At 45.3% G+C, this 9,993-nt stretch overlaps 1 long non-coding RNA gene across 2 annotated transcripts; it reads right to left on the bottom strand.

Moving 5' to 3' along the window:
- Nucleotides 1-4,499: 4,499 nt before the first annotated feature.
- Nucleotides 4,500-6,229, bottom strand: LOC146402741 (uncharacterized). 2 transcript variants are annotated; one of them, XR_014808647.1, is made up of 2 exons: nt 5,790-6,229; nt 4,500-5,168 (listed from the first exon to the last, which is right to left on the bottom strand). It is a non-coding gene; the product is annotated as an uncharacterized LOC146402741 (long non-coding RNA). The 2 variants fall into 2 exon arrangements; XR_014808648.1 differs by having other exon boundaries at nt 5,793-6,229.
- Between the last annotated feature and the right edge of the window lie 3,764 nt (nt 6,230-9,993).

The following is a 9,993-nucleotide window of genomic DNA, read 5'->3' as shown; positions in this document are numbered from 1 at the left end:
TCAGGGTGACAGTTGTGCAGCCGACCCAGCCAGTAAGTAGCAGAGGCTCAGAGGCCGCTATCTGGTGAAAAAAGGAAGAGGTTGAGGGTTCTTAAATCTCACACTAACCTTGAGATTTTCGGCTAATATAAAGAGGCCAGCAATGCAAAAATAAAAAGAAAGATAATTAAAGTCACCTTACTCATTAAGATGATTTGGCTGCAAACAACAGGAAAACCAACCCACTACGGCCTAAAACATAAGAAATTTGTTATGGGATGTAGCAAGGGCTCTCCAGCAGGGATGCTTCTGGGTTGACTTCATTCTGTGGTTCTGGGTTCTCATCAAACACATGCCCGTATTCCACCCTTCGCTCTGCCATCTTTACTCTGGAGGCTTTGTCTAAAGGCTGGCTCCCTTCATCGCAGCAAGATGCCCATTGCTCTTTTAGGATTCACATCCAACCTGACGCAGCCTTGAAGAAGATACCATGTCTCTCTTGGAGACAGGAAAACATCCCCAGAAGCCCTCTGCAGAGATCCCCTCCTCATTGGCTAGAATTGTGTCATGTGCACCTGGAAAGGAGAATGCTGGAAAGGAGAATGGAGCAAAAATTGTTAACTGCCCCTGGATATCTGCTCTCTTCTTTCTTCCTATAAGAGAACTCTCCCAGATTTTACCTGGACATATAATCACCAAGCTCAAAGCCACCTTTCCCAGTTTCCCTTGCACCTGGGTATAGCCATGCAACTAAGTTCTGGCTACTAGGCTGTGACTGGAGATGATGTGGGCCATGTCTGCATTATTCCTTCAAAAGATGTGTGCTCTCCACCATCTCGGGCCCTCCCCTCTGCTGGCAAGAAGATTTGGTGGTACCGAGTCAGCTTCATGCATGAAGATGAGGGCAGTTCCTAAGGGGATGACAACAGGTAAAAATAAGCCTGGAACCCAAGACCTTGTGAAGTGGAGCTGTGCTACTGTTAGTTTGGTTTTTTGTTTTGTTTTGTTTTTGCTTTCTGCTTTATAGGGCTGCACCCGCGGCATATGGAGGTTCCCAGGCTAGGGGTCTAATCAGAGCTACAGCTGCTAGCCTATACCACAGCCCCAGATCCGAGCTGCGTCTGTGACCTACACCACAGCTCATGGCAACGCCAGATCCTTAACCCACTGAGTGAAGCCACAGATCAAACCCACAACCTCATGGTTCCTGGTCGGATTCGTTTCTGCTCTGCCATGACGGGAACGCCAGTCCTGTTAGTTTTGAATTTTACCTGACAGAGAAACTTCTGTCCATTTATTTTGACTACTATGAAAGCAGGCAGAGCAATAGCCTAATTAATCCAGTGGCCATATTTCACTTAGACCAATGACTGTCAAAGTACGGTCCCCACAATGGCCGAATCAGCATCAACTAGAAGCTTATGGAAATGCAAGTTCTTGGGCCTCACCCGAGACCTAATGAGTCAGAATACCTGTGAATGGTCTGCTCTAAAAGGTCTTCCGGATCATTCGGATGCATACCTAAGTGTGAGAAACTGCTTAGCCCAGGCTGGATCCACCCTCTCTGGCTGAGGATGGAGCTGGCCTCCTCTGGAAATTTATGGCTACATAGAAGAGGAAAGACAACTGAAAAAATCAGATTAGGTTGTGCAGTGAGGTAGGATGGATGCTGGATAGGCAGCTAGTAGCATCACCGTTGTTTTGATATAATAAACTTGAAGGAACTGATTTTCAACTCTAGAATTAACCCAAAGATTTACTTATAGTTTCAGAGAAGAATGTGAAGTCATAGCCATTGACAGTGTGAAAGTACAGATGACAGACTAAACAATGGAAATCAAGAAGAGAGGTGAAGGAGTTCCCGTCTTGGCACATGGTTAACGAATCCGACTAGGAACCATGAGGTTACGGGTTCAATCTCTGCACTTGCTCAGTGGGTTAAGGATCCGGCGTTGCTGTGAGCTGTAGTGTAGGTTGCAGACACGGCGGCTTGGATCCCGAGTTGCTGTGGCTCTGGTGTAGGCCAGTGGCTACAGCTCTGATGAGACACCTAGCCTGGGAACCTCCATATGCCACAGGAGCGGCCCTAGAAAAGGCAAAAAGACAAAAAAAAAAAAAAAGGAGAGGTGAAGAAAATGAAGAGGAAAGAGATAATGTTGGGAGTTCCCTAGTGGCTCAGCAGTTTGAGGACCTGGTGTTGTCACTGCTGTGGCTCAAGTTCAGTCCCTGGCCCTGGAACTTCTCCATGCCATGGGCACAACCAAAAAAAGGAAAGAAAAAAAAAAAGATAATGTCAATAGCTGATGTAAGAAATGAAGGTGCAGAGTTCCCATTGTGGCTCAGTGGGTGAAGAACCCGACATAGTGTCCATGAGGATGCAGATTTGACCCCTGGCCTTGCTCATGGGGTTAAGGATCCTGTGTTGCTGTGGCATAGGCTGGCAGCTGGAGCTCCAATTTTGCCCCTAGCCTGGGAACTTCCATATATGCCATGGATGCTGCCAAAAAAGAGAGGGAAAAAAAAAAAAAAGAAATGAAGGTGTCAATTTAGAATTATCAATGTAACCAAGAAGATACTAAAAATAGGAACATACTTCTATCCTGAGAAGAGACTGGAGGAGCTAAACCATCCTTCATAGTAGAAAGCCAACAGGTAATGTCAGAAAATACTATACCGGGAGTTCCCGTCGTGGTGCAGTGGTTAACGAATCCGACTAGGAACCATGAGGTTGCGGGTTCGGTCCCTGCCCTTGCTCAGTGGGTTAAGGATCCGGCGTTGCTGTGAGCTGTGGTGTAGGTTGCAGACGCGGCTCGGATCCCGTGTTGCCGTGGCTCTGGTGTAGGCCGGTGGCTACAGCTCCGATTCAACCCCTAGCCTGGGAACCTCCATATGCCACGGGAGCGGTCCAAGAAATAGCAAAAAGACAAAAAAAAAAAAAAAAGAAAGAAAATACTATACCGAGAACAGTAATGTGAACATATCTTTTAAAGACCCAAGTCAATCACCATAAAAACAGAAATGATGGAAATAGTTAAAAGGAATTTCCCCTCTTGGAGTGGGGACTGCTTTTCATTATTAGCCCTTCCTTACTATTTGATTTTTTAACTTAGGGAATGTATTCCTATGATGAAACATTTCAAAGCCGTGTTTTCAGGGGAGGGTACACACGAACTGGGAGAGAGTCCTCCTGCAGAGTTCCTTTGTAAGAGTGCTTTGTCCAGGAGCGATGTCACCAGGATGTGTGCAGAGACAGCTTTGAAAATGGTTGACTGGGGCAGGGTTCCTGACAAAAGACCCTCCCCTCGTTGGCCTGATCCTCTGGCCAGCTGTCATTGTGAATGAGAAGAGCTCAGAGGGATCTGCTGGTGGGTGGCTGCCTGCACCTCTGGTGGAATTCCCTCTCCTGCCGCCCTGCTCGCTCAATCACTCATGGCCACACCACCTGGTAACAGAGGTTTTCATCAGGAGAATCGGCCTAACCCCTTCCCCAGTCCTAACCCTTAACCCAAAGTACTCGTCCAGGCTGTCATGGTAGTTTAGTGTAAACACGTCAACTTAGCCGCAGCTGTGTCTTTACATTTAGCTGGCCTCTTTTCCTCTCACCATATTGTCACTTTTGTGATTTAGTCTGTGCCCCAAATTACTTGTCCCACAAGTGGACATCAGGCTTTCTGTTTTCTTTTTTTTCTTTTTTTTTTTTTTTTTGTCTTTTATCTTTTTTTTGTTGTTGTTGTTGTTGCTATTGTTGCTATTTCTTGGGCCGCTCCCGCAGCATATGGAGGTTCCCAGGCTAGGGGTCAAATAGGAGCTGTAGCCACCGGCCTACGCCAGAGCCACAGCAACACGGGATCCGAGCCGCGTCTGCAACCTACACCACAGCTCACGGCAACGCCGGATCGTTAACCCACTGAGCAAGGGCAGGGACCGAACCCGCAACCTCATGGTTCCTAGTCGGATTCGTTAACCACTGCGCCACGACGGGAACTCCAGGCTTTCTGTTTTCAAAACCCAGTGATCGCGGCTGGGGTGGGGGACGGGGTTGGGTGCAGTAAGGCATGGGGCGGGGGTATCAGAATGTGTTCAGTGGGGCCCTGGGGTGCTGCCCAGATGCCAGTGAAGGGAGAGGGAGGGAGGGGCCAGGACTCTGGATCCCACCTCAGCCCTCCTGGAATCAGAGTAGCTGATCCTATCCTGTATTATATTTGGGGGAAGGGGAAGAAGGTTCCAGAAACAACTCCCAGAAACCCACTGGTGGGGTGAAATAAACACTGGCAAAATAACTCAGAAGGCCTGGGTTGGCTCATTACTCTTCTCATCCACTCGGCAGCCATGAATAATCATTTACTTCTTTGATTCAGTTTCTTCACTTATAAAATGGAGATAATGGAGTCTTGTTCCCCTACAGCACCGAGATGAACTTTTCAAATCAGATAAAAAAAGATACCTTCTAGATTATAAAAACACAAAGGATTATCACCTAAAATAGGGGCGGGTACAATCTCAGAAGAAAGACTGTGGTGTTAAACACTGACAGAGAACCAAGCAGATATATTTTTTACAGATTGGCCAAAAAAGTGTTGGCCAGCTGGCAGCATGTCCTTTTTGAACACCCGCCCCAGTTTCCATGAAGTTGCATAAATACAAGAAACCTGGAGTCACCACTGCGATCGTTGCTATTCTTTTTTGCTGTAATTAATTTTCCTGAAGACAGTGATAGGCATCCTGAAAGCCACGGCTGCCTGTGCACCCTCAGTTCCCAAGGGTGCTCTTTTTTTTTTTAATTTTTTCTCTTACTCAATGAATTTATTACATTTATAGTTGTACAGTGATCATCACAATCCAGTTTTATAGGATTTCCATCCCACACCCCCAGCGCATCCCCTCAACCCCTGAACTGTCTCCTTTGGAAACCATGAGTTTTTCAAAGTCTGTGAGTCAGTATCTGTTCTGCAAAGTTCATTCTGTCCTTTTTTTCAGATTCCACATGTCAGTGAAAGCATTTGATGTTGGTGTCTTAGTGTCTGACTGACTTCACTTAGCATGATAATTTCTAGGTCCATCCAGGTTGCTAAAAATGCCGGTATTTCATTCCTTTTAATGGTTAAGTAATATTCCATTGTGTATATGTACCACATCTTCTTTATCCACCAAGGGTGCTCTTAATTTCAAACGCAGCAGACTTTCGGTTCCTGCAACACAAAGGAAATAGGATGCAGCAAGGTTGAACAATTCCACAACTCAGGTGCGCAGAAGAATTTGGAGTTCTTTTCCCCAGGAGGGCTCACTGAGCAGCACGCCTCCTCCCCCACCCCACCCTGCCTCACTTCTCGGAACAGAACCCCACAACTTAATTCCTTTACGACGACATTGCCCTTTCTTCCCATTGGTACAGGTTTGTGTTGGTGGAAGCATTCGATCCATTCAAAGTGTAACTTCTCAGTGGGGCTGATTAACGTCTTTATCTGGTACAGGTCTTTAGATAAAATAATCTCGTAAATTTAGCCGAGTCCTCCTTCCCCCGGATCTAGGAGAATGGGCGGGACTTATCCTCGTGACGACTTTGAGATGATTAAAGCTGCTTGGAGGCCACAGAGTCCACGCCTGCAGCCGGCTCAGGGCCTTGTCCCACCTCTGCTCAGTGAGGTCGGCTGCTGGAGGCGTGGAGGGCTGGCCAGTGCCCAGTGGGCTCTCCTGCAGTCACCCCCCTCCCCCAGGCCCATGCCCAGGGCGCCCACCCAAGCCTCTGCAGTCAGGTCCTTTTCTCCTGCCCCCTTGGGTCCCGCAAGGCCCCATGGTTCTCAGTCACACACCACCTCCGCCCCCCGCCTGTGGCTCCCCCAATCCACGAGACCGGCCTGCGGGAACTTCTGGGTCTGGTGACACTTCCTGGGGACCAAGAGCCGCTTGGAAAACCGCTCGCCCTAGTGCGCAACCTCATTCCAGCCTCCAAAGAAGATGGAACCCATCTGACCGCTCACTCCCTTCCCTCCGGCCCCACCCTCCTCTCTCGGGCCCTGAGGAAGAAGGGCCGGCTTTGCCCCTCCTCTTCTGCCTAAGGGACATTCCTCCATCACATCCTCTTTCTCCCGAGGTGGCTCCTGCACTTGCCCGGGGTAGAGTGGGTTCAGGAAACGGCAGCCAGCTTATCGCAAGGAAACACGGCCAGGAATCCTTCAGAAACATTTTATCTTTCAAGGGGGACAGACGTCTGTGGGACAACGATTTGCCTCAGCTGGGAAAGGCCAGGGCCTGGTGGGAGAGCCTGGCCGGCACAGAGGGAGCCACGGTCCAGGTGGCGACCAGGGCTCAGCCTGTCCTTGACGCCAGCGGTGGGAGGAACCACGGTGGGAAGGCCCGGCTGGGAGAGGGGCGGGGCCTCGCCCTGCGGTCGCCTCCTCCCCAGCACCTGGCTAGGATCTGGCTCATTAGACTCTCAGAATATCATTGAGCAGAATGGGCTCCTTTTGGCCATTGCCAATGACTCACTCTTTGACCTTGGCAAGCTTCCTTGCCTGAGTCTCAGTTTTTCCCTCTGAAAAGTAGAGCTGATAATAAATACAACCTACCTCACAAGGTTGTTTTGAGTATGAAAAAGAGAATGTAGGAGTTCCCTGATGGCTCAGTCAGTTAAGCACCTGGGTATTGTCATTGCTATGGCCCAGATGGCTGCTGTGGCAAGGGTTCCCCTAGCGCAGCAACTTCCGCGAGCCATGGGTGTGGCCAGAAAAAAAAAGAATGAATTGAATATTCCTTGGTGAACTCAGAAATGTACGGGATAGGGAGTTCCCGTTGTGGTTCAGTGGGTTAAGAACCTGACCAGTATCCATGAGGATTCGGGTTTGATCCCTGGCCTCCCTCTGTGGGTTAAGGATCCAGCATTTCCATAAGCCCTGGCATAGGATCTGGCATTGCTGTGGGTGTGGCATGGGCCGGCAGCTGCAGCTCCAATGCAACCCCTCGCCTGGGAACTTTCATTTGCTAAGGGTGCAGCCCTAAAAAGAAAAAAAAGAAATGTAGGGGATAAAAGACCTCTCATTCTGGAGTTCCCGCTATGGCACAATGGGATCAGTGATTGGTGGCATCTTGGGAGCACTGTGATGCAGGTTCAATCCCTGGTCCAGTACCTTGGGTTAAGGAACTGGTGTTGCCTCCCTTTGTCCCAGGCAGGGATGATCCTTGGCCCAGGAACTCCATATGCTATGGATCAGTCAGAAAAACAAAAACAAAAACAAAACAAAAACGCTAGTTCTTCAGTATACCCAGGTATTAACACTGCAGTGGTTAAAAAGAAATGTTCATTGTCCCATTTTCACAGAATCAGTAAAACTATTTTCATGTTAAAAAGGAAAATGTAGCCAATGAACATTTTATTTTTCTTGACCTAGCTTTACTGCTATAAAGTTTGCTGGTCCTGAAGTCATCTTGTTTGCCATGCCACTCATTGTTCCCAAAAGACTAGTTTAGAGTCATTTAGGCAAAGCTCCTCAAAACTAGAATTGAGATTTGATTGGAATTTAGTTAAACCTGACATCTTTATTTTTCTTTAAAATCTACTTATTTCCTTTTTAAAAATCTTTATTTTCTCTCTTAAAATTTTTGTTTATTATTTATTTATTTATTTGAACACACCCATAGCATGTGGAAGTTCCCACGTCAGGGATCGAATCCAAGCCGCAGATTCGACCTGCACCACAGCTGCAGCAACACTGTATCCTTAACCCACTGCACCACAGCAGGAACTCCTTAATTTTAATTTTTAATTGAAGTATAGTTGATTTACAGTGTTGTGATAATTTCTGCTGTACAACACACTGATTCAGTTATACATATACACATATCCATTCTATTTAAGATTTTTTTTCCCCACAAGGATTATCAAAGAATATTGGGTAGAGTTCTCTGTGCTATACAGCAGGTCCCACAAATGTTTCAGATATACAACAGAATGATTCAGCTATATATATATATACACACACACACATATATATATGTATGTATCCTTTTTCAGATTCTTTTCCATTATTGGTTATTATAAGATATTGAATTTGGTTCCCTGTGCTGTGCTGTAGGTCCTTGTTGTTTATCTATTTTATGTATAGTAGCTCCAAATTCCAAACATATTCTTCCTCTTACTTTCTTCTTTGGTAAGTATAAGTTTGTTTTCTACATCTGTGAATCTGTTTCTAAGTTCACTGGTATCACTTTTTTTGTTGTTGTTTTTTTATTTTGTTTTGTTTTGCTTTTTTGCTTTTTGCTTTTTGGGGCCACACCTGTGGCATATGGAAGTTCCCAGGCTAGGGGTCGAATTGGAGCTACAGCTGCTGGTCTATACCATAGCCACAGCAATGCCAGATCGGAGCTATGTCTGCGACCTACACCACAGCTCATGGCAATGCTGGATCGTTAACCCACTGAGTGAGGCCAGGGATGGAGCCTGCATCCTCCTGGATACTAGTTGGATTGGTTTCCCCTGAGCCACAAGAGGAACTTCCCATTGATACCACTTTTTTCAATTCCACATATAAGTGATACCTACAGTATTTGTCTTTTTCTTTCTGACTTATTTCACCTAGCATAATGCTCTCCAAGTACATCTATGTTGCTGCAAATGGCAAAATTTCATTCTTTCTAATGGTTGAGTAATATTCCATTACATGTATATACCACATCTTTATCCATTCATCTGCTGATGGACACTTAGGTGTTTCCATACCTTGGCAAGTGTAAATAATGTTGCTATGAACATTGGGGTACATATGTTTTTTTCAAATTAATGTTTTTGGTTTTTTCAGATATATACCTAGGAGTGCAATTGCTGGGTCAATACGATAGTTCTAGTTTTAGGCTTTTTTTTTTTTTTTTCTTTTTCGGGCCCCACTCACTGCATATGGAGGTTCCCAGGCTAGAGGTCCAATTGGAGCTACAGCTGCTGGCCTGCTCCACAGCCGCAGCCACGCGGTTGCGACCTCCGCCACAACTCATGGCAATGCCGGATGCTTAACCCACAAGCAAGGCCAGGGATTGAACCTGCAACTTCATGATTCCTAGTTGGATTCATTTCCGCTGCGCCACAACGGGAACTTCTGTTTTTAGGTTTTTTGAGAACTCTCCACTCTATTTTCCACAGCAGCTGTACCAATCTACATTCCCATCAACAATGTACAAGCATTCCCTGTTTTCCACATCTTTCCCAGCATTTGTTATTTGTGTTCTTTTTGATGATAGCCATTCTGACCAGTGTGAGATAATATCTATTGTGGTTTTTACTTACATCTCCCTGATGACTAGTGACGTTGAGCATCTTTTCATGTGCCTGATTTCCGTTGGCCAGATTTATCTGCATTTCTTCTTTGGAAAAATGAAAACTGGAATTTTTATGGTACTGACACTTCCCATTCACTTATTCAAGTTATGATTTTCATTCACTTATTCAAATCATTATTTTTCTTTGAGTATATGTTGAAGTTTTCTTCATAGAGTTTAGTATTTTTTTAAGATTATCCTTAAAAGTTTTATGAGGCCTTTTTTTCTACTATAAATGAGACTTCTTTTCATCATATTTTAGGTGTTTATAGGCGCTATACAGGAAAGTTACTTATTTTGAAAAAAATCATTCTATATCTGTCATGATAAAAATAAGTGATAAAATTATAGTAATATTGAGCAGTTGCCAAAGGGCAGTCACTGTGCTATGTTTACGTACTTTCCAATTGATTCTTCATAGTAACCCTATAAGTTAATTATCATTATTACCCTAATTTAAAGGTGAAAAAACTGAAGCTCAAAGAGATTAAGTCATTGCCCAAGGTCACACAGTTCATTACTGAGCACTTGTTAATTCACTTACGTTTTCTAGATGCACAATCAAATCATTTATACAAAATAATAAGTGTATCTACTCCTTTCTAAGGGTTATGCCTCCGGTTTTCTTTCATGCTGCACTGAACTGGTCATAATTATAGTAAAATGTTGAATAATAACTGTTGTCTCTAAAACATTCGCGAACTCTCGTAC

This window comes from Sus scrofa, chromosome 6, assembly GCF_054392235.1.
Source record: "Sus scrofa isolate SSC_HxYL_T2T_F1_AM1 chromosome 6, Sscrofa_HxYL_maternal_Yorkshire_Landrace_v2.0, whole genome shotgun sequence".
NCBI classification, from domain to species: Eukaryota; Metazoa; Chordata; class Mammalia; order Artiodactyla; family Suidae; genus Sus; species Sus scrofa.
This window is presented reverse-complemented; position numbering and strand designations above follow the sequence as displayed.